Source organism: Sander lucioperca, chromosome 1 (assembly GCF_008315115.2).
Source record: "Sander lucioperca isolate FBNREF2018 chromosome 1, SLUC_FBN_1.2, whole genome shotgun sequence".
In the NCBI taxonomy this organism is placed as follows: Eukaryota; Metazoa; Chordata; class Actinopteri; order Perciformes; family Percidae; genus Sander; species Sander lucioperca.
This window is the reverse complement of record NC_050173.1, coordinates 26,341,949-26,368,821: the sequence shown is the minus strand read 5'-3', so window position 1 is coordinate 26,368,821 and position 26,873 is coordinate 26,341,949. Positions and strand designations below refer to the sequence as shown.

Sequence of the window (26,873 nt, the reverse complement as noted above, 5' to 3'; positions counted from 1 at the left end):
GTAACAAAGCAAAAAAAAACAAGAAGTAAGAACGACAACCTGTTCTTACAATTCTGTGTGACGTTTAATGACTTGATTACTCATTATGCATCAGTTTGTGCATCACAATGCGGAAAAAAACCCAGATTTGTAAGATAAAGCGGGAAGGGGAAGGAAGGGGAAATAGATTTGGGCACAATCATCATGCCCGGGCATGCACAATGACGTTAACTCCTGGGAAAGCAACAGTGACGCTACTTGAGAAACGGGAGTGTTTCGTAATGACTCATCTGGGCTTCCATATGGACACATGCAGGCGACTGCAGGAAACATGCAGTGAACTCTTTTTACACATTTTCCAGAAAACAGTAGTGTTACTGTCGACAGGGGAGACTCCTTTGACATGATCAACATGAATATTGTCCAGTAAACAGATTTAGTTTATCTTTGACAAGCATTTTGAATAAACATAATGATAGCTTTTTCCCTTCACTCCAGCCGTCACTGCGCTTTGTTTTGAAATGAATTAGGGGACAGCATAAAAGCTTTCATGCAAAGCTCTTTGAGTGTCTTCGCTCAGGTTTACTTTATTTATGGAATAACAAAGAGTCTGCATTATTATTTAATCTCCTCAGGCAAGTCATTACCAATTAAACAAATAGATCATGGAATAAGTTGAAACAAATTTTCTTTTCTTTGTTTGTTGACATTTATGCACAAAGGCAGAGAGGAAGCGGTTGTTCTGTAACAGTAAACATCATTATCAGTCAGGAGTGCTGAAGATGCTGCATTTTCCGCAGGTTTACAGTTCTGCAGAACAACGAGGGATTACTATTTATAACCCGCAGTAAAGGCTAAAAGTAGGAGGAATCTGTCTATCGGTAATTACTGCAGAATTTGGGGTCTCTGCCAGGTGCAAATCCTTGGAAATGGCCTTCATTACGGGGAAGCTCGCAGACTGTGGCTAAGAAGTGAGGATAATGACAATGTGGGATTAACCCTGCTTCCAACTCTCTGTACTCCTCTTCCTCCAAGCCCTCCCTCCACAGCCACCGCCAGCCAACCTCTTCTCTCCCCATCCCTCGTTTCTCAAAAGAGCCCCTTCTCTCAGACAATACGAAAGCTTGCCGAAGAGGGTTTTGATCATCCTGTGATGCGGGGCTGTGTGACAGGTCTCAGACACAGATATTTAGTTTCACACTCAAAGAACCCCAAATCAGAAGATTAGTGGAAATACTTCTGACACAGCTGCAGCTGAAATATTTTACTACACTGCAACAAGCCGTTACCCCTACAGTATTTCCACCTCAAAAAGGGAGCTGGATGCTTGGATGTTTTGTATGTGAATGTTAGTGGTGCTTGTGTGTGTGTGTGTGTGTGTGTGTGTGTGTGTGTGTGTGCCTTTTGAAAAATGTTTTTCATCTTCTTTCATTTTTTTGCCGGTACTTATGCTTCCCCTCTCTTCTCAAAGTCAGTCCAAAGTTTACAATGAGTTCTGAATCAGCCAGCCTTTTCTATTTAAAAGTAAGTTTTCAAGCGAATGAAAAGAAGGATTAGCAGCTATTTGGAGTGAAAAATGTTTTTGAAAATCCACGTAGCAGGTCTTGCATCGGGGCATTTGTTAATACTGAAAGCAGTGAAAGCATTTTCTATTTCATATCCAACTCCGTTTATTGGTGATGTTATGTGTTCATTAAAATAAAAATCTTTGAACTGCGTGAAACTGTTGTCATAATTAAAGGTGTCAGCGGCCGCAAACAAAATACGTTGTTTATTTTAGCAAGACAATACGGAAAAATGTTGCTAAAATTTGAACAACTACACTGAAACTGCGGCTTAGGGGTTTAAGTTTATGAATACCTGAAATCATGAGCTGACCTGTCAGGTTGGACCTAGAGCAGATGTTGTATCCCATCTGTGTGGAAAAAAGGGGAAGACATCAACACCATATATATATATATATATATATACACACACACACACACACACACATATGTTTATGCATACATTTACTACATAACTTTACATTCAGTTTATTCATTTTGCAAATATTGTACACCTGTCTAACACAAATTTATATTATTTTATTTATGATATATTTATCCCTATATTTAAACTTTACTTGATTTTATTTTTATACGAAACGAGCATTGTTGAAGAGAGCCTAAGATCTGACTGCTTCTCTGTAATTGTTGTGCAGAGCGTGTGCAACTTGAAACTTGCTACTTTCACAAAATTACGAATCCCACTATGGCCACGCCAAGACCCGCCCTACGAAGCAGCTCGATTGGTTGGGGTTAGGCATTTGACCTCGAGTGGTTAAGGTTAGGGTTAGGGGATTGGTCGGGGGATAGCATGGACGCCTGGCCAATTGTAGTGTATGAATGCTATTGAAGGGCGGGTCTTGGCGTGGCCATAGTGGGATTCGTAATATTGCCTCCCCAGGGGATATCAATGGCCGGCCTATCAGGAGCACCACACCCAGGCAGGCCGGATTTGTGAACATGGCGGTGTGTTTAAACCAACGATGCCCCTCCCACCGCTTTGATTTAGTACAACTAATAAAGTTCACCTGCCAACAGTCCCTTCATGTTGGTTCTGGTTCTGGACGACTTTATGGAGGAAATAAGTAGGTAGGCCTATGTTTTACCTGTAACGTTGACTCCCTCGGCGGGCAGCGGTTAGCCATCAAACTGCGCACTTCTACCGGAGTGGTTTCCTGTCCTACTGTGGGAGCTTTGGGGACAGCACCGACTCCTGTCCAGCAAGATGCACCCGAGACTACCACAGCATCACTTCATATAGGCCTACAGGTAAACTAATGCTAGTAGCGTGTTTATCTGTCTATGTAACGTAAGGCTACTGTCAATATGCTAACTGCTGTTGGCTTGTTTTGGCGCAAATCTGCTCCTGGTTGTTGGTTGCTGGCTGATATTTTTCTCTGCTTGATATCAATTTAGCAAATTTTGCTTTGGTTTTCATTGTGATTTCATTTCTTGTTGTGGTTGAGCTCATGTCCTGTGGTTGTTGTCTGGCAAGTGCATAATGATGCTTTCATGCTAGTTACATTTGGATTTATAAGGTGGTTTGAGTAGGCTTTGTATGTGTTAGGATGACCTGAACAAACTAACGTTAAGGCATTGTGTAGGCTGTTTAGTTGTCTGTAGGGATGTAAACTTGACTGTCCATAACTAATACTGGCTTCATGGTAGTGTTATGGCAATATAACAATACATTCCAAAAAACAATAAATTTTTTGTCTAGGTCACATCTTTTTTCAAACAGTTTCGCAATTTATTTTCCAGAAAATCACAACATGAATTTACATATAATAATTGAGGATTTAATCCATTTGCACGCTTGGGATGAGTTAATTCATTATTATCACATGTGATGTTGACTTTTGGTGTATTAGTTTGATCATTCAATGATATCATGTTCCAAGCAAATTATAATAAAAAATAGTTCCATGTAGTATAGTTTTTGTTTTGAACATCAGTGTGATTATTTTAAGAGCTCTCCTGCACATTTGCCATTGCAAATATCAATTTTAGAAAAAGTATTGATTTAGAGAAGTATTGATTTCGGCCGTATCGCCCAGCCCTATTCATGGGAAACTTGGCATGACTTTTTGCTCATGTAGGCTCATGTTCATTTTACAGCTTAGCATTGTAGAAATATTCTACCCAAGGTAACATTTATGTGACAGCTTGCTTTTACTATTCTTCATATCATAATCACAGCTAAACTACTGAGCTTCTGTTCTACACTTTATACTGCTGAACCACCTTGTACTGATGGTCATCTGATGTTTATCAAGGCCACATAGCATTTCACAGGAAAAGATTGTGTGCCTGAATTCTTGTGAAGTAAAAAATAATTATGTGTAAGGTAATAATCATCTGCTGCATAGCTGACATGACTTTGCCTGCTGCTGCATATCAGGTGGATTTGCTGTTTTCTCTTTCGTTTCAATGCTGAATTTCTGTCATTACACATGTGCATTCATTGTTTTATCAGTCCTTGCTTACATCCATCTATTTTGAAAATAATTTCTGCTAGTTAAGTCATTATTTGTGTCATTCTGTAGCTGCCGCAGTTATGTGTTGACAATTATGCATACAAATAACAGTGCTGCTGACCTGTATTGATCACAAGGACATATCACACATTCACACAATGAAGGAAGCCGTATTTTGGGCTTACTTGTTTTGTAAAACGCCTCCACTTCATAGTAATGGTATCAAGCTGTTTCACACTGCTTTGTGCTAATGGCTTGAGTCGCAGTCTGTTAATTGCATTGCATTTTCTTGCTGTTTGTTCTTGCTGAGTAAATCACTTGGTAGGAGTGGGAGGTTCAGTTCAATGTTGTGCAAATTGTGCTAAAATGCATCAATATGCAGTGATATAGGGGAAAGTGTGTAAAGATGAGTGGGCATGCTAAGACAACAATACGTTGCAGAAGTCAGAAAAAGACGTCCAGTTACTGTTTGCATAACATGAGTGATAGTGTGTGGCTGCAGCTTCAACATAAAAACTATGTGTATATGATGTTTTAACTTGGACTCCAAATCCCTGGGAGCTCACTGTCAGTTTCAATGCTGTCAGTTTCAATGCAGTAATGCCTAAATGAAACAAAAAGCTGTTTCTGTGCATGAAAGCAGCTCTGCAGACTTTGCAAAGATGAATTAGCCTTGGATTGTCAAACATATCAGTCAGTGTGGCATTTTCATTGAAAACTGAAAGGATCCTGCAAACAGCTGAAGGTGGAGCTACTCTGAAAAATTTATGTTTTGACATAAAATATAAATAAAATTTGATGTTGTCATTTGATGTGATAGGACGTAGGTGGGTTAGAATTTTGGGGATAAGTGAAAATTTCAGCAATGATCATATAGTAAAAAAACTGAATTTTGTAGCAAAGAAGCAAGAAGAGATATTTTGGTACGGTGTGGATTATGTATAAAAATGTACACAGGATGAGAAGTTATGCTAGTTTCAAAGAGCTTTACTGTACACCTTGAGGTGACAGGGCAGGAATAGCGCATTAAATTGGCCAAATCTTTGTGCAAATAGCGTGGCCACAAGGCAGCAGTCAGGAGTCCAGTGAGGCCACTTACAAAGGCCAGCTGTCATACAGAGGTGTGGTGAGTAGAGAGAGAAAATCAATGGCCATAATTGCTCAATAACAGTACGACGATGGAGGTGTGGGGAGAGTGGACACGGGACACGAGCAGCAGACGCAGGGACAGAGAGACAAGTGTATCAGTGCAGTTTGCATTTTTGTATTTTACAAGTCTAGTACAACACAACCAGCGCCTCATTAAAAGATGATTTCACAGTTTTACTTGCTGTAATCACTCCTCATTTTCCAGTGGTGGTAATTAATGGTGCGTTCTATTATTTATCTGAGTCGGAGTTACGACTGGGAAGACAGACGTTGCCTAGCAACACGCACCAACACGCCTCCTTTCCTCGGATTTCCGAGCTCGGAACTCGGACAACTGTGGCAGCGCCCTGTGTGATTTGTAGTATGAATTGTTGTCATTGTTTTTGGACAGCTTTGGCTGTTTAAATGAAGATTTTAATCACTCGTATTACTGCAATACCTTACTGCGTCCGTTTCACTGCCTGTTGGTAAGGGAATCGGTCTTGTTGTGATTGCAATATTGAATGAAGCCTTGTTTGCTAACGTGGCTAGTGTTGTTAACTTGGCCAGTGCTACTTAACAACAGCTTTCCGGGTGGCGTCCATGTTTTTTCTCCGACTCGGACGCGCAAAACATACCAGAACGCTTGAAGTGTGGAAGTGACGTCATATCCGAGGTCCGAGTTGGTTCGTTGAGAATAATGGAACGCACCATAAGGTGCCTACATTTACTCAAGTACTGTACTTAACTACAAATTTGAGGTACTTTGAGGTACCATTTTAGACTACTTTATCCATTACACTACATTTCAGAGAGTTATTATACTTTTCACTTCACTACCTTTTATGAAGGAGCTATAATTAGTAACTTGTTAATTTACAAATTATTTTATATACAACACATATGATCAGTTTACAAAATATGTAAAGTATGATAAATTGTAACAGATTAAACTACCAAAAGTATATGAAGTACTTAAAATGAACTCCACCTCGGCTACAAAATTAATGTACTGCTTACATATTAATACAACAACAATAATGATCCAGTAATATGAAGCTGACAGTAGTAGTGCTGGGCGGTATGACCAAAAATTTATATCACAGTATTTTTTAAGATTCTGGTATTTTCTTTGTTTTGCTTGACTGGGCCTTTATAAAGGTTTACAATGGCTTATTATTGGTCAGTTTGTCTGCGTGACAATCCCATTTTGCAGCAATACAATTGAAGTGAGATGAACAAACAGAGAAATGTTTCTTTTTAGGTAAAACAGATGTTGACAAAGTTTTCCTTTTGGGGACATCATTTGAAATTGGGAAAAATTTGAAGTTGGGAAAAAGGTAATAAATTGCAATATATCGCAGAATATTGCAATATGTTTAAAATCGCTATATATTGTATCGTGCCATAAGTAAGGCCTCTGGTGATTCCCACCCCTACTGTCAGGAGTACATAGAATATCACAAAAAACATTTTAATGTCATCATGTTTACTAAAAGCTTTGATTACTAAAGGGTTTGCTTGGCTCATCAACATTATACACTAACGTTATATGAAGGAGAATGCATGAAACACTACCAGAATCTAAACTAGTTTTATTGTGCAAACTGCAAAGTAGTAAAATAAACTTAAATCGAATGAATACACATACAAACAACTTTAACATTGTTTCCCTTTCAAAACAAAATAGTTGTAAGATAGTTGTATAAACACTACCTTGGCCACAGGTAAGTTAGGTTGTAGTGGGCGACTGAACGTAGCTCCGCTGTCAGCCTCCTTCGCTGTTTGAATAATGTTAGCAGGTTGGCGGACATATTTCAGCGAGGCAAGACATCTTAAATCCAGTGTTTTAATCATTGCTCTGAACCCGTCTTTCTCAACGGTCTGTAGCGGGATCGTAGGTGGATTGTTATTGCGTTCATAATGTTGCTCCGCTGCATGCTTGAAGTGACATGTCTTTAACGTTAGCACGGTCGAGTAAAGTTAGCGCAACCAAGTAATGTTAGAGCGACGGGCAACAACAGTGGCTAAATTACGTCCGATTTTTTTAGAAACAAAAAACTTCGGAACAACAGACGGCTCCTCTCTTGAGCATACGTTGTTCTGGTGTATCTCCGGTCTTTCTTCATCCTCTTCTCTGTTCTTGAATGTGCAGTAGTGACCGGAGCCTCTCTCAGCTTAACAGACTGTTATGCTATCTGGCTAGCTAGCAGCTATAATGTTACCCAACATGCCGTCTGGCGGTGTAAATTTGTAAAATGTAAATGTAAAATTATTAGTGTTAGAAATAGTTTGTTTAAGTCACAAGTGCTATGGTGTTTTATCATGTTAAAGAGAGTTAGCTGTGGGTTATTAATTGCTATGTTATAAAGTTACTACCATGAGTGAGAAGGGTACGCAGTTAACAGGGGTCCCGTTCTTAATTCACTCGCAGATTACTTCGGCCGTAGCGCTCTCTGCGGAAATGCACCAGTGTTACGGTATGTGAAAAATTCATATCATACGGGAAATTAATACCAGTATACGGTATACCGCCCAGCACTAGACAGTAACCACTCTGCATTATAAGTATTTTTACTTTTGATACTTGTGAGTACATTTTGTTGCTGATACTTGATAGTGAAATTTTCAATGCAGGACTTTTACTTGTAATGGAGTATTTCTGTGGTATTGCTACTTAAATATATTGATTTTATTTAAGTAGCCAACACTTCCCTTTTAATACTGGCAAAAGCACCTCCAATATAAATAATACGGGACTAAATCCAGTCTTTTTAGTAGAAAACCCCCTTTGTGTTTTCCTGGACAATGTTTCCTTGAAAGAGCGAATTTCCAACTAAAACACAACTTCAGAAGATATCCACTTGATTTGTCTAACTCAGATTGCTGATGCCTTAAAACCTGCTTCAATGTTCATATGGGCACCTGACTTGAAAAACAGTGAACTTATCCTTTAAATTGAAACCAGCAGAATGAATGTGGTCTCCTTTTGCATTAAATTGGAAGGTACTTTTACTTTGTTACCACAGCTTGTGTTAATTTTTCACAGCCGTCTCTGCCACTAGTCACCCTGATTTACTTAGGAGCCAGAAGAACTGGTATCCTAGCAACAGAGGCTGATATCCGTACTTGTTTGCTCTGGCGTGCGTGCGTGCGTGTGTGTGTGTGTGTTGTACAACCAGCATGTGTGTTTGCATACATGAGAGTGTTTGTGTGTAGTTAAGCTTCTCTATAGAAACTTTCTGTTAGCATGCAAACAGATGCCTCACTCCTGCCTGTAATGGCTCTGGATTGATTGGCATCTGGAAGAAAAAGCTGTTTACATAGTGCCCTGCACTGTTACCAATGACCATGATAATGCTGTCAGACAGGGCTTAGTGAGCCCATTCCTCTGTCTCCCCTCACTTGATAATGTTTACACGCTAACTTTAAAATGTGCTCTGCAGTACTGCATGCCAATTCTGATCCAAACCTACCCCAAATCTGCCCTCGGTGAGGTCATTGGTGGAAAGGATGCCTGCTGACCTTTTTACAGCAAATTTCAACATTCCCAGTGCGGATGATTTGAATCCACTGAACAAGAATCTAATTTACAACAACTGAATCTAATAAAAGTGTAGAAGAATGGATGGAAGGCATCCAGCAGTCCCTGTGAGGAATGCTGTGTGCTTTTCATTGAGTCTAATTGAATTACTGATCTACCCCTTGGAACCTCTTCAGCTGCACTCATGTTATAAGGTTCCTAACACAATTTTAGCTTTATCGTCTTAGTATTCAATCTTCAATCTAGGAGATTTTATGAATGGATGCTTGGTTGGCTATGTTTTTATATGAGGAGGAAGTTGATATAAGCTTTCACAATTTAAAGACGTAGCCTAATTCCTCTCGTGTAAGATAAGGTGAAACAAGGCTGTAATATTTACAAAGAGAGGCATCACTGTCTGTCATGACATCACGATAGTTGTCGGCCACGATGACATCATTCATCGGACCAACCGTATTTGGTAGTCCTTTAAACCTGTAAACACACTTTGATTTGCAAAATTGTTTTTAGTTTTTAATGTAACTATGTTTATATGGTAACGTGCAAGCTTCAGACATAGACTTTGCAAAACTGAAAATAGGGCTGCACCCAAAATCAGATTCTTTGGATACGAATCAGATTTTGTTGTTCAATACGAAGATTCGACTACGTCCTTTTTTATAAAGACTAGATAGATAGACTATCTGGCAATCAGAAAATCCATCGGCATGAGTCAAATGCGGTTAAATGCAGCCTGCCACAGTTTCATAATGAACCAAAAACATTTTGACACTTCTCAACGGGTGGCAGTCAACGCAGTTCCCCGCATTTCCTCTGTGGCAATACGCCGCTACTGGCTCTAGGTCGGCTTGGAAAGGCTCGGAAAGAACGTGGCTGGTGGCTCCGCCCGTGAGCTTTACAGCACCCCTCGTCTGGACTTAAAGCTCGCAGAGCCCTCTCTCTCTGCGGGGAGGGATGGCTGTCAACAAGGCAGGATATCCTCAGTGCATCAGGGGTCTGCAGTGATGTCGGCAACCCACCTGACCCATCTTAAAAGACGGACCCTGTCTCGTTTACTATGCTTTGTGGGTGTGTCATCACCATTCATATCTATAGAACATCTGTGGGAAACACTGTTCAGCATTCAGCCCTAACTGCAAACAAAAGAAGCATCCGTGACAAACATCTGTAGACTGTAACCATATATAGGGGTTTTCCTGGCTCAGAATGGGCCTTTGGGAGGGACATATGAAGCGTGAGGGTCCTCCCTCAGAAAATTTTAAGCATTTCAGACTTTTTCAGGCACAAATTTATGGTGAAAATGTCTTCATTTATGTCAAAGAAAATACAAAATTCTACAGGTAACAATTCAAAATTTTAAATATAATGGAATATAATGCAGTAAGGGAAGGGGGCTTTCGCATCCGGCTACAATTGACCACAAAATCCAGTTCATTTGATTAGCATTAATAGGGCATAACTATCTTTTTTCCCAAGAAGCACATTTTGCGCCTTAGTTATTACTGTTGTAGCTAATTTATGCATTAATACAATAGTGTTATGAATACAAAACGTTATGAAGTGTAATGTTTTCTATTTTGAAATATTGATACAAAAAATGGTCAGTGATGTTGAATAGCCTAAAGGTTTACAGTAGTGTAAAGGACCGCCGCTATGGTTCACGGTGCATATTAACCGCGGATTAATTGCAAATGTAACCATCACAGTGTGAAATACAGTTTAACTGCTGCTGTTACTTGAACGGGGCTCAGCAGAGAGGCAGAGCGAGACAACGTCTCTGCAGTTTATTCAGGGAGTCAAGGCAATGCCGCTAAAGCACTCGAAACAGCTCGCATCAGGTGTTAAAACAAACCGTAACAAAACATGGGGGAAAGTATTTAACGCTACTATGAGGCGTTTTGACGTTATGAAACTGTCTCAATTTAATACTGATAAACGGCAGCGCAACCCGCCGCGCAGACAGGCAGCAGTCGGAGCTCCGGTGGAAGGAGAGTTCTGCGTCCGTCAGCAGCAGCTTCTCGCTGCGCCGCTGATCCTTGGGTGCAGCATGGTCACTGTGAGAGTCCGGTACAGCCTGGCTGCAAACGGAGATCCCATTAGCACTATACAGGGGAACGTTCAGATCCAGTCAAATCAGCGCCAGCCACATCTGTGTGTGTATATAGCAGCTGTGGATGAGAGGGAGGCTGGCAGCTGAAAATCTGACGTTTTGGCACTCGTGATTTTTCCTTTGGCGCTGGCTAAAACCTCTTTCGGGGGTGCCAAAACTTTCTCTATGCAGGAAAAACCCTGCCATTTTTATTAAGCTAGCATTCATGGGCCATCACTGGCATGGCCTTACCCAAAACTATACTGTTTATGGGAAAACTGTAACAGAACTGAAATTACAGAAACACAGTATGTCCTTACAAGAAAAATTACAGTTTTATATGATTGATTTAAATCCCTAAAACAACACGTTTGGGCACCCCAAGAGAGGAATTTTATTCATCTTGCATCAAGCATTGTTTCAATGAGGGAGAAGAATAGTGCACCAAAACGACTAGTTAAGTTTAGAAAAAATAACGTGGTTCGATTTTAAAAAAAAAAAAAAAAAAAAAAGGAACACGCAATTCCGGGGTGAAAGTCCTTTGTTTTCCCTGGAAAAGCTAACTCCCCTCCCCCGGCTAGAAAACTATTGTAAATAGCAGCCATGAGTAACACTGCAAAACTGTGACAATAAACAAATCCTGAAGATACTGTGCAGCTGTGTTTCTCACTTAGTGAAATATTCGTCTGGTGTAACCACGTAATAATGACTTTGATGCAAAATCAGCCCAACACAAAAAACATGGGGATGAAAGTTCCCCAATCCTCAAACTTAGCGATGTTCCTCTTTTTAAAGATGATTTTTAGATAAAGATGTTAACAAAGCTGGAAAATAGCCAGCAGGCATCTGTATTCACTTGGACCAATTATCTGTTGCTATCTTTAGTGCCACCCTACTCCCAACTTCCAACCGAGTTTGTCCTTATAATTGAAACTGTGTGAAGAAATGCGATTTCTGATAAGGTTAATCTTCACAGTGATTAAGCTCCTATAATCTCACAGATAGAGGGGATCACATGTTTTGAGATTACAGGCTTGGTACAGAAGAAGCTTTCCTGAAACGTCAGCACATACACACACATACATGTACAAACATTCATGGTTATCTCACTTAAAATGTAGCAGGGCATACCTAATGGAATTGCTAACATCTGTACTTGTTAAATTGCAAAGAAGGTTTATTGATCTGGTGCTGGGGCCACATTCCTTTGCAATTTACTGCTGTGCGAGGAAAAAGCAGAGGTTGTGTGGGGTTTTAAGGAGGATCACTAGTTCAGGTAGTTAATGCCCATGGTCTCTTTCTTTTCCCTGAAATCTACCAAGAGGAGAAGGTGGACGGAATTCAAATGAAAACAGACTCCTCTGCCTCCTCTATAGTTCTGTCAGCAAGGTCTGGGAGCTATGTGTGATTTAAGTAGCATTGTGCAAGGGCTACATTGGCTGCAGATGCGTAGGGGTTCTGCAGCTTCATAACCTTACAGCTTATATGTATGGATTATGTGAGGTAAGAGCGCCATAAATTACACATGTAAGTTTTCTTATACTCTGACCTGGCAACCCCAACCTGTCTGTTGTAATGGGATATCTTGGGGAGCTGGTGGTTCCAATTAATGAAGGCTGGCTTGGTAATATTATTGCTGTACCACAATGCTCATACCAGACTCCTAAACAGGACCAATGCATATAAAATAGTTTGGTTGATGATTGGTTTCTGATTCCTGTATTGATTGTGGTACTATCATTCTTAAGGGGATTAGAGTGAGGAAAAAGGTGCCTGATTTCATCCACTACACCTACTTCTTTTATACATATTTTTTTGTATAATTATATCAACACTGTATATATTTATAAATCACTTTTTGTTTAAGGAAATTCATATTTCATATTCAAACATTTATATTGCAGCTATTGTGCATATTTTTCGATTTAAGGATAAAACCGTTTCTAAGTTTGCCAAAGTTGCTCTCAAGATGTCGTGTTAACTTCTGTGGTGCGCTACTGACTGGAGCACATCATACTGTATATTGACTAGACTACGGATGTTGATACAAGACGTTTCTTCTAGGGCTGCACGATATGAGGAAAAGCTGCGATGTGCGATAACATTGTTTAATATTGCGATGACGATATGACTTGCGATAAATATTCAAATGTGAATGTTAGCTATACTGTTCCCATGTCTTAGTGCTTTAATAGGTTCTTTGCGAACCTAAACATTGAATAGCCTATTCCCACTGAATAAAGAAATCAAATAGATCATTTTTGACATGCTTTTATTGAACAAATTACACATAAATGAGGCATTATAACTATAAGAAATTAACTTTCGACGAAAATCTCTTAAACTGACCTTTGTTGATCTGAAATGAAGACAGATTCAGCAACTGCATGGCCTATTTCTCTCTTAAAATGTTTTCAGAAACACCTTTCGGTGAACTATTTTAGTACAATATGAGATCGTATTCTGAACGAGACGCCATGACAGTCTGGCTGTGAATTTCCGGAGAAAAAAGAACCACGTGACGCGTTCATCCAATCAGCTGCCGGTTTTCATTTTCTGTGAAATAATCAGACTGTTAATGGAAACAATACAGAGCAGCGCCGCCTGCTGCTATGGAGACGTATTACGCTTCGCGTCGTCTCAGTGTGTAAACTGTTTTCCCTTATTCATCGTGTCAGGCTGTCTGTTGCGATGTGTTCATCGCGCTAGTTCATATCGCGATGACGATGAAAATTCGATGTATCGTTCAGCCCTATTTTCTTCCCCGTTTTCAACGTGTCCATGTAGTGTTGGCTATTAGCTGTGAGGGATTTAAGCTGTCTTCCCCTTTTTATAAAGAGCAGTTGTAACAGTGACATTTGTAATGATGCAAATAATTTAAAATCCAGCCTTGGAACAGAGCCTTACTCAGCAATATGTTGTGTTGTTTACTCCATATGTTTAGATAAAAGGACTCAGGCCGATGCACATTTTTGTGTCTTTTATTGTCATCTCTCTTTTTCCACACAAAGATATAAAAAGTGTGCTTCCATCCTGGATGAAACAGAGTTATGATGATGTAATACATTACCCACTTACACATTATTTTGCTAACAAATTAATCATTGGTTGATCTTGTAAAAAAAACCTACAAAGCTAGTACTGCCAATTTATTCTAGATCATGGACCTAAACCTCAGGAATATGCTTCACGTTTTCAGAAATATAGATGAAAGACATGCTGAATGAAAGATTGCACTGAGTAACAGGAGCTAGTGGAACAGAGACTAGCCTGGACGTGACGTCAGGACTTCAACTCTCTATAGAAAAGAGAAGGTTTAGCTTAGCCTGAAAATCCAGACCCAAATCCGAAAGATTAAGGGTCTGGCATTGAGTAATGAAAATGGCCCAACTCGAGGGGCGGCACCAAGCATGCATTTGAAAATCTCACTGCACGTGCACATACAAGGGGTGACGTATCCAGAGCCCCATACGCTTAGTTACCAGCGGAGCTAACTGGTAGATTAAACTGTCGTCATCTGTTTAGCTTGCCTCTGGCCTGCCTATATCAGATAGACCGATGTGATTGGTGCAGCTTGGCTACAAGGGCATAGTTAATGAGCATCATTATTCAATGCCAGAGTGACTCACTGAGTTACCCTGCGATTCCAATCGCACCATCATAGGCGTCGATTTCGGTGGGGACGGTGGGTACGCGTACCTACCAGATTTCGTCATGAGTCATTTTGTACCCACCACTTTTTTTTAAAACCTTGAGCTCAATTTAGTTAAAAAAAGTCCATAACATAGATAATTCTTGAGCGACATCCACAACAATCTCTATCCCCACAGGGCAGGCACAGACACAGCCACTCTGCTGCTGCACTGGCTGCTTGCTTCTCTGTTCAAAACACTGCCTGTCGGGACATTCTGCTTAACGTGAAAAAAAGCTTAACGTGGTTTAATGTACTTAAACAGCGATCAATGATCACCAAATTTCTCATGGCCATATCTTGTAATGAACACTTAAGCCTGTCAAAAGAAATAAACCGAAATCCAACGATTATATAAGTTATCTCACATTAGCGTTGTCTTAATTGGTGCCTATGGCGAGGAAAAAGCTTGCACCTAAACAATGATCAATGATTACCAAATTTCTCTCTCATATTGCTCCTCATAACCACTGAAAACTGTCAAAAAATCAAACCAGAAATGTGGTGATGATTGATCGTTGTTTAGGTACATTAAACCACGTTAAGCTTTTTCACGTTATGACTTATAAATCCCATGAGAACCGTGGGGAGTCAACCCACAGCCGCTCCGCTGCCCTGCTGAAAATGTGAAGCAGAAACGCTTAATGTTAGATAACGTCCATAATAATTGGACTTTGGGTTCGATTTTTTTTTGGCAGTTTTCAGTGGTTATGAGGAGCAATATGAGAGATAAATTTGGTAATCATTGATCATTGTTTACGTACATTAAACCACGTTTTTATTCATTAGCTACAGGACAGCGTCTTTCAAAACATGACCTGCGCGAAAGAGAAAAAAAAAAATGAATGAGTCATTGTACGCAGCACTTCTGGAAATGTACTTCCGAATGCGTCTCTGTCCCCAGCACATTTCAAACCAAACTGACGCCCATGAGCAACATTGCGAAAACGTAGGGAGTGCTTAAATTACAGATGGGATAAAACGAAGGCTAAAAAACGTTGACATTTAAAATGTATTTTAATTTTGACCTTTAAAAAAAGCCTTACTTGAGTATTAGATAACTGCTTGGGGTGTCAGTGAATCTTTCTTGTTTTTTTAATCACACCCAAGATAAAGACCAAAGTGGAGCAACTAAATGTTATCAGGAAGTTTAGGAGGCGAGCCAGACAGCCCATGTTTCTAGAGTGAACTGGGCGCTGGCAATAAATCATTGGAACCTTCTACCCAGTTGGGGTCCAAGCATGCCAGGAAACAGTTGTTTCCTTAAATTCTCCTCCGGCTGATGCAGAGAGAACAAACTATCTGTACTGCCAACAGCTACACATGAACATGGCACCAGGAGTTTATTGCAACGATTTGTCGAAAAGAAAATATTTGCAGGAAAGTGATGAAAAGGTTACTATGAAAGGTTGACACGGCAGCGAGAGAAAATCGCTATGAATTTAAAAGCTCAGAGCAAACTTTTCACAGGTTTTATTGCAGTGTTTGCTTTATTGAATTTTCTCAAGGTTAACTCACAAAAGCTTGTTTGCTTCCACATGCCATTTCTATTCCCCAAATACTTGATTGACACCATGTGCTAAAAGGATGTGTTGAATTGGTAGAAATACCTTTTACATATTCAGTGGTGAATATTGTGAAACGTCTGCAAACATAAACCCTATTCAGAGACGAGTTTAATTCATTATGTGGTTAAGAAACGCAACAACAAATAAGAAAAGAGTAATTCCAAATAAAAGGTAGGTAGGTAGTGAAGAACTGCATAATCTCAAGTGACGGACTTCTCTCTGAGATCAAAGTGACCGGTGAAAATGGTTTAATTTACAGAAATTGCTACCACAGCCCAGATTTGATAGCTCTGAGCAAACATGCCGGATCAAACAGTCATAGTTACAGATGTGAAGTGTAAACGCAGCAGAATAACAGCTCAGGATGTCACCACCTGCTCACTAGAGCAGTGCGGTATATCAAACAAGGAGACAGAGCAGGTCCACACTGCTGACATTTGCCTACATGTTTTATTGTTATTTGGACAGCTGTAGGAGAGGAAAATCTGTAACGTTCTGTTGTGGCGGGTGCCACGGCGAAAAACACTGAAGAACAGTAGTTACTGGATGTAACGTTAACTTTAGTTCTATGAGTCAGAGCGAGTGAGACGGCGCCTGGACACGGGCGAGCGATGTGACCCAAGACCAGATTATCATAGTTTATAGAAATGCAGTGCAGTGACAATATAGATATTTCAAACACGAGACGTGCCGATTCACATTCAACCCGCGCTGAACCCGTTCATATGAGTCAACCATCACTCTGAGTAGAATCCAGTTCACACACTTTGCTGATAAAGCCGAGAATTGTACAGTAACAATTGGTTTTATGATCAAAGGAAGTTTTTGTATCATCATCGACACTCCCTCTCTTTTGTCTATGATCTCTCTCTCTCTTTTAATCAGTGTTTTAACTAACACTCAAATCCTCGATTCGATTACATTTTTTATTCTAAGCTCACGGTTCGATTCTCAATTTTTACAAAAAAAAAATGTAAAGCACATGTTTCTATGCCATTTTTAGACTAGACTTTTATGCAATATAATGTCTGACCTTTGTTTGCAATGTACCACACTACATTATCAAATTTAAAGGTCCTATGACATGCTGCTTTTTGGATGCTTTTATATAGGCCTTAGTGGTCCCCTAATACTGTATCTGAAGTCTCTTTACCGAAATTCAGCCTTGGTGCAGAATTACAGCCACTAGAGCCAGTCCCACAATGAGCTTTCCTTAGTATGACAAAATATATGCAAATTCCGTGCGATTCCGCATGTATAAGAGAATTCCGTTTTCATGTGTAGATTCCGTGATTCCGTCCGCGTTTTCCGCATCACGGAAATCATAGGGCCCTAGGCAATGCGAGACTATTATTACCATATCTGTGTCTAAGATGTTGGAAAAGCTAGAGCAGATAATAAATAAATAAATAAATAAATAAATAACACTCAAAAATATTAGACAAAACTTTCTAAAAAAGTCCAACTACAATCATTAGATCTGTAAAAAGTCTTTTTAGTTACATTCATTTGGCTTAGGTGCAGCCCAAAATGCCAAATCCAGCAGAGTGGTCAGTGCAGCCGTAAGCATGCAGGCAGCCAGAAACTGTTCATTCTCCACTGCAAGTGGCTGTCTGAGCGGTTGGGGAGACCAAGACAGACCTCACAGACAATCAGAAAATTGAATGGTGGATGGTAAATGGACTGCACTTACTGTATACAGTGCTTTAAAACCTTAAAGGACAAAGCACTTTACAATTTGCGATGGAGTTGCCATGCAAGGATCTGGTCTGCCCATCAGGAACTCAGTGTCTTGCCCAAGGAGACTTCGACATGTTGACAGGAGGAGCCGGGGATCGAACTGCCACCTGTCTGATAAGTGGACGACCCGCTTCACCTCCTGAGCCACAGCTGCCTATAACTTGTTTGAAAGCTAGAATTATGTATACGTATTATGTATTATGTAGTTGAATAAGCAGGTTTCATTGTGTTCCATGTACACGTCATATCCCCATTATGATCATTTTAAGGAAATAGTGGTTGCTTATTTGTGTATCTGCTGAGTCAAACACTACTGTGCCAGTAATTGGACCACTGGGGATGTCCGTCTCGTTAATGGCTGATACATTATGATGCAATACATCATAACGCGTGCATGCATGATGATATACTGTATGTGGGTGCGTTGGATTATGCCACATTCCTTTTCATAGAGATTTAGAGCTCAGAGCTGCAGAGATTGTGATTACTCCACCACAGACGAATGCACTGACATGCCTGTTGCGGCTGTAAGCAGCCCAACAAAAAATGATTTATTCCTTCACACGTAAAATGCAACTACTACTGCAGTTACCAAATGTAACTCGAAATAAGCGCGTTAATGCGTCGGTCAACAAAAAGTGTTCGCTCCCAGGCTCACCCCCTCTCTGTCAAAGCCCAAAAACCCCAGGTGAACAGGTGAAGCAAACAAATATGTTATCACTTCCGCTCAAGCCGCGATGAACATGCCCACCACCTACAATATAAGTGCACAATATAATAAACAATAAATTATATAAATAACACCATAATCAACATACAGTATGTTGCTCCTACAACGCCTTTAACCTCTCCTTGTCTGCAGTCCATAAATAAAAAAACAACAAAGCTGCAAAAGGCTGTCGCCATGCTGTACATCGGTGGTAATGGTTACAGTCTTGTTTGACTGATTTATATAAAAAAAACTTAAATCACAGTTGACCTTTATATCTAGCTGTAGAAAGTGCCAAATCCCCCACATTATTACATAGTGTTCCTGGTGGAATTGCAATGCTGTATCATTAAGGAAAATCAAGATTAAGATTTTGTTCAGCACACAGGTGTAAAGAGCACAATCATGTTATTTGACATTGCGTGTGATTTGTCTGAGTGATGGAGCTTTCGGGAAAACAAAGGTCAGTTTCTGTTGGGTGACAATTTAAATCTATCTGGAATCTGGAAACCAAACACGCTTGACAAAACGAAATGACATGCTAGCCAGTTGCAATCAACGTTAAGAAAGGAATCAGTGCTTGATTAGATGTAATTCTACCCGTATTGATCTCCCTCTGCAACAGGAGGCTGATTCAAGTGCTCTGAATGAGAAGCGTTCGATCAGTCGGTGAGGTTAAACACAGACTGTTACCTCAGAGTGGATTGCCTTGGACAACAGGAATGACGGGCAGGAATGAGATAATTGCTTGTGATTCTTGGCTGAATCAATGTTTACCCTCTTCTGCTAACGTTGTGTTGCTGATATATCCGTCAAAATGCTGTCAGCTATTTTTCTTTATATATTTTCTGTGTCAAAATTGATTCTTTTTTTCAAGTGCCTGGCAGACAACTCTTTAACACTGAAATCTCACTGCTACTATGATTTTTGACAAAACACCAAAGAATAAAGTCTGGCCAGGAAAAAATAAATATTGCTGTTATATTGTGATGATAGAGACAATAATTTACTGCAGCATAGGTACATCTTTTTCTTGTAAAGCTATTAAAAGTTCTGAAAGGTGATTTCTATGGCTGGAAGATATGGCTGAAATACACATCTACATACATCAAGGCATGGTGAAGTAGAATCACATAAAATAATCAATCAAATATGTATAATATAATAAATTATATTATCATAGTAATAACGATATAAATACAAAAATAAAATCATTTTAAAATATACACTACCGGTCAAAAGTTTGGGGTCACTTAGAAATTTTCATTCCACTCCATTACAGACAGAATACCAGTTGAGATCAGTTGCATTGTTTTTTTAATCAGGGCAGCAGTTTTCAGATGACATTATGTGTTTACATAATTGCAAAAGGGTTCTCAACTGTTGTAGAAAGTGGCTGATCTTTAATCCAATATCTACATTGCCCATTATCAGCAACCATTCATCCAGTGTTCCAAAGGCACAGTCTGTTTACTAATCTGATATCATTTTAAAAGGCTAACTGAGAAAACATTGGAGAACCCTTTTGCAATTATGTAAGCACATAATGTCATCTGAAAACTGCTGCCCTGGTTAAAAAAACAATGCAACTGATCTCAGCTGGTATCCTGTCTGGAATGGAGTGGAATGGAAATTTCTAAGTGACCCCAAACTTTTGACCGGTAGTGTATATTGCATAACATTCTAGTGTCTCTCTATCTGCTGATGGTGAACCTCAAATTGGATTTAGGGATGTCCCGATACGTTTCTCAGGCTCTGATCCCAATCCGAAGAGTTTGGTATTGTCACACAGAGTCCGATCAGATACTTATGTCTACCTTAATGATGATTAAATACTGTATGTATCTGACACAAGCTACGTCATCCAAATACTGGAGGTCCTGATTCAAAAACTATAAAGTTTATAAGCTTAAATTATTGAAATGATATGGGTGAAAGTTTAACTGGGAGAATGCAACTTCTGGAATTGACTGCATGCAATCTGCTGAAGAGAAGATATATCACTGAGTTGTTAAATTAAACTAAAGAATCACTCAGAGTTCTCTTGTTAACACAAGTTACGTTTACAGCATGCTGGTGTGCATGCACAAACAAAATGGATACCCAATCCTAAAAACATTGCTCCGAAGCACTAGCAGTGGTCAAAAACCCCACAAGGTACTTTTAACCTTCAAGCCAACACAGACGAGAAATCCCACTGTAAACGTGGTACGAATGAAAGCCTAACTGCTACTGAGCTCGTATGACAACGGATCTCCATGACAACTAAGCAAACTCCATCTGCTGATGAAAGTGAACCTGAAGTTTGGGTCGTTTTGTCAAATCAAATTCATGTTGAGTGCAACTTTCCATTACATCAGACAAAACTCTTCACACGTGAACAAAAAGTACATTTAGCTTTAAATCATTATCTGGTTAACAGCGCATGTCTAGGAATGCACCGACCTGCCGGGTCAACTATGATACCTTGATGGTATTATTGACCTTATTGGGTAGATCAGTTATCTACCTTATCATTAGGGCTGGACGATTTTGGCTAAAATCATAATCACAATTAATCTAACAAGTTACCTCGATTACGATTATTGAACGATTATTTAAAAAAAAAAAATCTTTTCTTATACTGTAAATATGTTAACGGTTATTTTTTCTAATGAAAGAGTGCATAATTCTATCTCTGTGATTCTAAAATAAGGAAACAACACACAGATAGCAATTAATGCTTATTTATTAAATATTTCAAACAACTGAACTGAAATCTACACAGTAGATTTTACAATGAAATAAAAAGTAATTTAAGTTTTAATGTAAAAAAAAAAAAAGTTTTTCCTAAAAATGTAGAAAATAAATAATAAATGTCCATCATAAGATTAACGGGAACCTGTGGTTAACTGTCTTTTCGGAGTTAAACTCCACAAGCGTGTCCTGCGGCTCGCCGGCCGTCACGCACGCACACACACACACACACACACACACACACACACACACACACACACACACACACACGTCCACAGCGCTGCAGGCAGAGGCGGGGTCTGTTCCGAGTATAATAAAGCCCCGTCTGTGTTGAGCAAAACATTACGTGAATTACTACGAGAATGGACGTGCATTTAATATAGGAAAAGTGCACAAGTATTAGCATCATTTGTTGTTGTATGTGACGCTAAGGTCTAGTGACGATGCTATAAAGACCGTTGCCGTGCTTGCATCACTCCCTTACCCCTCCTACCAGTCCCTATGGCCACTTGGCCAGTGGGAATGCAAACGGGAAATTTTTTTTTGGGGGAGAGTAGTTCTTAGAACTGCTTAGAAGTACTATCCGATCGGAAAGCACCTATGGTCACAGACTGGACGGGGCGGAGTCACATGACTACACACACGGCGGCCGTAATATGTTTTAAGGGGAAAGTACATTAACACACAGTGGGCGGCCGCGGAAAATATTAATAGGATTAAAAGACCGAAATAACCGACTTGGTAAAATTACGTCGGTTATAGGCTCTGAATTTCGGTTACGATTATTTTTCGATTAACCATCCAGCCCTACTTATCATTATAAAATTCAATGTTTCCGCTATAATTTACACTGAGTCAGTAATGGCCGGTGGCTTAACTCAATCAGGGTTTCAAGACTTTTTAAGACATTTTTAATACCACAGAGTGAAATTTACTGGTTCATGGTCATCCACTCAAATAATGAGTAAAAGACCTGCAATTATTTATGAATTCTGAATACATTGAGTGTTCTAGCAACTGTGGCTCGAAACGGCAACATGGCTGAGGGTGCCAACTGAAACCCCCCCAAAAAAAAGATTGAAAAGCCTCCTGCATGCACAATCCACTGCAGCAGCAGCCACTTGTAGTTTTTAGATCTATAACGTGCCTCGACAGCCCACAACCACGTACAAAGAGAAGCGTGTTACTGGCATTTGTGAATTAAATTGAAGAGTTTTTAATAACTTCTAAGGCCTCTTTTTGATGGAACTAAATAATGGTTTTATCAAAGACCAACCTCATGTCATCCTACATAAGAATGACTCCACTGAGTTTCACACAGAAAGGTATGCAGATTTTAAATTTGGTAAGAAAAGATCACCGGTATTAGATGAGTACTCAGCATCAACATATTTCCCAAGTCAATGTATGAAAATCTGTATAGAAAGAGAAAAAGTGGAATCGATGCTTCCCTTATCGTGGCATTATGAATGGAAAAGAGCAGTCATCCGTAGCAACTTGGCCATACCTGTAAGCCATGTTTGATGCAGTTTATTTCATAAATCGTACATTATTAAAAATGTTAAATAAATATTACAGTGATACCTAACAGCAGAGTGGGAGTACATGGATGTCTTCTGGGCAGCTCTGATAGCGCTTCTCTGGTATATAACACTTCCCACTGTGCAATTATGTACCAGTTCAGCTTTGGAGGCTCTGTCTCATGTCTTAAATTAGCATCTAATAGAGCTGTCAGTCTTCCTCTATAATACCATACAAATTTCATTTGTTATCGTTTTAATATTCAAATAATATTTTAATATTTAATGCTCAAATGCAGCCTGTTATAAATATGTACTACACTACTCAGGCTTATGCATTGTCAATGCCACTACAAGCATGTGGTTGTTGTTACATGTTCTGTCCACTAGAGGGCCTTCCAAAATTAGCCTGGCCTTAAAGGGGATCTACGTCATGGCGCATTGCATTTCTGGCACGCCACTCTCTGTTTACATTATTTTCCACCACGAGCACACAGCAACAAACACAAATCAACAGAGAACTCCGTAATGAAACATTATCTAACAAGTGTATTGAAGCGGCTCTGCTGTAAAGGCTAATGTTGCTCGGTAAGCAGCACAATAAAATCATGTTAGAAAGCATAGCCAATACGATTTGTCATAAACTAACAATAGTGTTAGCCACGATGCTAACAGCTTTGATAACTAGCTAAACCAAACGGTGCTGCCACTACTATTTTAGTGATTTATAAGCAACCCGTTTCTTGCAGATTGTCACGTTACTGAGAATACAGCCGTTAGAAGGTAATCTATGAAGTCGAAGCAAACTTTGACAGCCGTATGGCAGCTAACGTAATCTTTAGCTGTCTCCATGAAGCTCCCAGCTTAGCTCCTATAACTCACGACGCAGTTAGGAAACCAGAACGAGCTAACTATTGATAACACAAGCATTTTGGCTCAGTCGATGTCGATTTTAAAGTCATGTTAAAACTATTTCCCATCCTTCTTCCGATTTCCAGCCGCAGACTGTCACTCCCCCCTGTACTAACGTGACTCGGTACATAACGTTACCTCACAATGCCTTGTGTTTCTCACTCCCGTAACTTATTGTTCATCAGACGTGACATGAGAAGAGCGAGATTAGCTAATGTTAAACATTTATATATATTTATAAAAATAAATAAATAAATCACATTTGAATAGTAATTTCAGCATTTGAATAGTATTGATTTTTTTACTGTTCGAATTACATTCGACTTTTGGAATTCATTCCAACAGCCCTAGCATCTAACGCCTCGCAGTTTCCTCCACGAGCCTGGGATATAATGCCAGGCAAAGTTTTGTTGTAAATGAGCAGGAAAATACCAGAGGCAAAGAATGACGCGCTAAGCAAAAGCACATGCCATTTTATCCCCACTGCCAAGTGATTGTACCTCCCGTCATCACAGCTGCTGGTTTGAAAGCTGTGAACAGATTCCACACTTACAGCACGTGTTCAAAGTTGAGTAGTTCAAGTGTTTGCCTAGACATGCTATAGCTGCAATTTGCACACAGCCAGCTATTTTGCTGTTGTTTTGCTTAGGAGTGGTGCTTAGAGAAATGCATTTCTCCTTCCTCTTTTTCTGTGCACAGTTATAGTCAGAACCAGTCTGTAATATTGTGGAAATGACTGAGTGCTCTGATTTGCCAAGCATTTTGAAAGAAAAGACAAAAAAAGAAACGATAAAAACATCGGCTGATCATTAAAGATGATGGTGATAGCAATGATGATAATAATAATAGTGAGGGTGATGATGAAAGCAATTACTGACTGTTGGTGGATGAGAAGAAAAGCAACTGTTGACAGTTCAGAGTGAGCTGTCAGCAAAATTGAGTAAAGCTGATGGGATGCCTGTGGACAAGCCCTTAGCAGCAGCATCCATCCCGAAAGCCTCGGCACTGCCGCCTCCCGCAGAATAAAACGGGAGCAAGAATAAAGGAACAATAACTCAGATGAAAAAGAGTGGATTGAGGAAGAGATCACAAAGACTTAGGAGTTTGAAGAAAAATTTAAAAAGATGACAAAAACAGAGACCGGTTGAGAAACTGAGCTACTCAGGCGCTCACCACTGTGCAAACCACCGCTCGGCCAAAATCCTCCCTTTTGATCCTATTCCACATATCATCTGTCTATGAAATGATAGTCGCCAGGCGTCCAACCCCCAGCCCCCCACCCTCCCTTGAGACAACTTTTCACAAATCCCTGGATGCTGGGGTGAAGGCTCGCACACCCCCTTTTATCTGAGCTGTGATTATTTGGCTGGGGCTCTGCCACATCAAACCCAGGCCAGCTAAAGATTCCCCAGAGGATAAAGCGGAAAGAAAGATGTGCACCACCACCCACCTATGCAGGCCAAAGATAGGAATAAACCAAATGGCACCCCATTGGATGCTGCCATCTGCTAGAGGACACCCCTCAAAGACACCATCACAGGGTTTTTTTTAACTTTATTTTTTTCTTAAACGGCCATGATTCAACCCCAAACTGAGAAAAGTGAGTTATTTCCCTCCAAACCAATCCTATTTCTGCAGCCTGCTCTAATCTCTCAGATGAGGTGACCGGCCTGGCCTTATAGGGGACATATGGGCCGTCTGAAGCGGAGCGGTTTGAACAAGGTCCTGAGGATTGCAAGATCAGGAGTTTTTACAGAATCAGCTTAGAAGTGTAGAGTTGCTCTCAAGGTTTACCTGCTATCTCTCATGTCTCTACACTCTATTACACTTTAAGACTTATTAATGTATAGTTTTAGGAATGCCCTTTAAGTCAAATTTATCTTTTTCCCTTTATAATCTTATTTGAATATTTATACTCCCCTGCTCCAATTTGACATGAATGATCATTTATTAACCAGCTCTACCATTCATACAGCAAGCCTCTGTGCTCAAAGCTAATTTTATTTCATTTTGGCGTTTGTCATTGCTGAGAATATCAAGAAATCCACAATCATTGTAATTAAAGATGCACCGATTACAATTTTCTAGGCAGATTCCGATTTCTGATTTCTCATTGAGTTTGACCTGCCGATACCGACTTTAGCCGATTCCCGATTTCATTTTTTCTAACCACTTTACAGCACACACAAATATTTATTTTCTATCTTTTCTTTAATAGAACATTTTAAATTTTGCATAGAACATAGAAAATATTTTGAACAGATAATTGATTGCTATAATAGAACTAAATAAATTACTCCTTGTGTGGGAAATTCACACATCTAAAGTGCAATGTTATGGAAGAACCATTTCCTTCTTGTCACATCCAATATCCAACAAAAAAAAAAAAAAAGTGATATAGTTAGAAAACTAAACTTCTGTATGAAAACAGGGAAAACAGGTAATGGCAATAAAATAATACATAAATAACAAATAAAAATAAAATAAATATAGCCTTGCAGCATAAAGATATTTCTCAAAAACACACACATAGGCCTATTGCAATCACTTGTACATCAATGGCAACTTGTCATTTTAATGTAACTCAAGAGTACATTGTCCAGTTGGCTCGAATCTTTTCATGATTCATAAGACTAACTCTAAGGACATTTACCGGACAAAATTGACTCAAAGTCATAGCGCCCCCTAGTGGCAACAGGAAGTAGGCCTAAAAGTCAAGGTGCTATACTTTAACGAACTCCTCCTAGAGATTTCATCCGATGGACTTCAAATTTGGTCTGTACCATCTCAACACCTTAAAGATGAAAAGTTATTAAAAGAAAAACTTTTCGTCAGACGGTGTGGGCGTGGCGGCCATTTTGAGTGTTTAGCGATGAACAAGAAAGTGGCTGTAACTACAATGTACATTGTCATATCTGCTTGAAATTTCACACAATCAACAAGAGTCCAGGCCTGAGGACATATACAGGCCAATATTGAATTTTGGTCATAGTGCCCCCCGCTGGCAACAGGAAATCAGCCTTATATGACAAACATCATCCGATTTATATGAAACTTATGTGTGGTCTAGATGTGATACTGAGCTGCCCTCTATACTTTAACCATGCCCACTTACTCAGGCCACGCCCCCTTTCATAACATTTGAACCGTTTAAGGTAGAGTCTTGTGTGAGGTGTCAATGAACTCAGCAAAGTTCCTTCTTCATTGTTGATGGTTTGGCCCGCCCCCTATGCTTA

General features: G+C 39.7%; 2 long non-coding RNA genes across 2 annotated transcripts; one reads left to right on the top strand and one right to left on the bottom strand.

The window, feature by feature from the left end:
* Positions 1-5,712: 5,712 nt before the first annotated feature.
* On the top strand, positions 5,713-26,350 carry LOC118495054. The gene is made up of 4 exons (XR_004897355.1): positions 5,713-5,845; positions 12,033-12,037; positions 12,453-12,456; positions 26,340-26,350. It is a non-coding gene; the product is annotated as an uncharacterized LOC118495054 (long non-coding RNA).
* Positions 6,576-12,826, bottom strand: LOC116052616. The gene is made up of 3 exons (XR_004105621.2): positions 12,815-12,826; positions 8,550-8,554; positions 6,576-7,263 (listed from the first exon to the last, which is right to left on the bottom strand). It is a non-coding gene; the product is annotated as an uncharacterized LOC116052616 (long non-coding RNA).
* Positions 26,351-26,873: the final 523 nt, after the last annotated feature.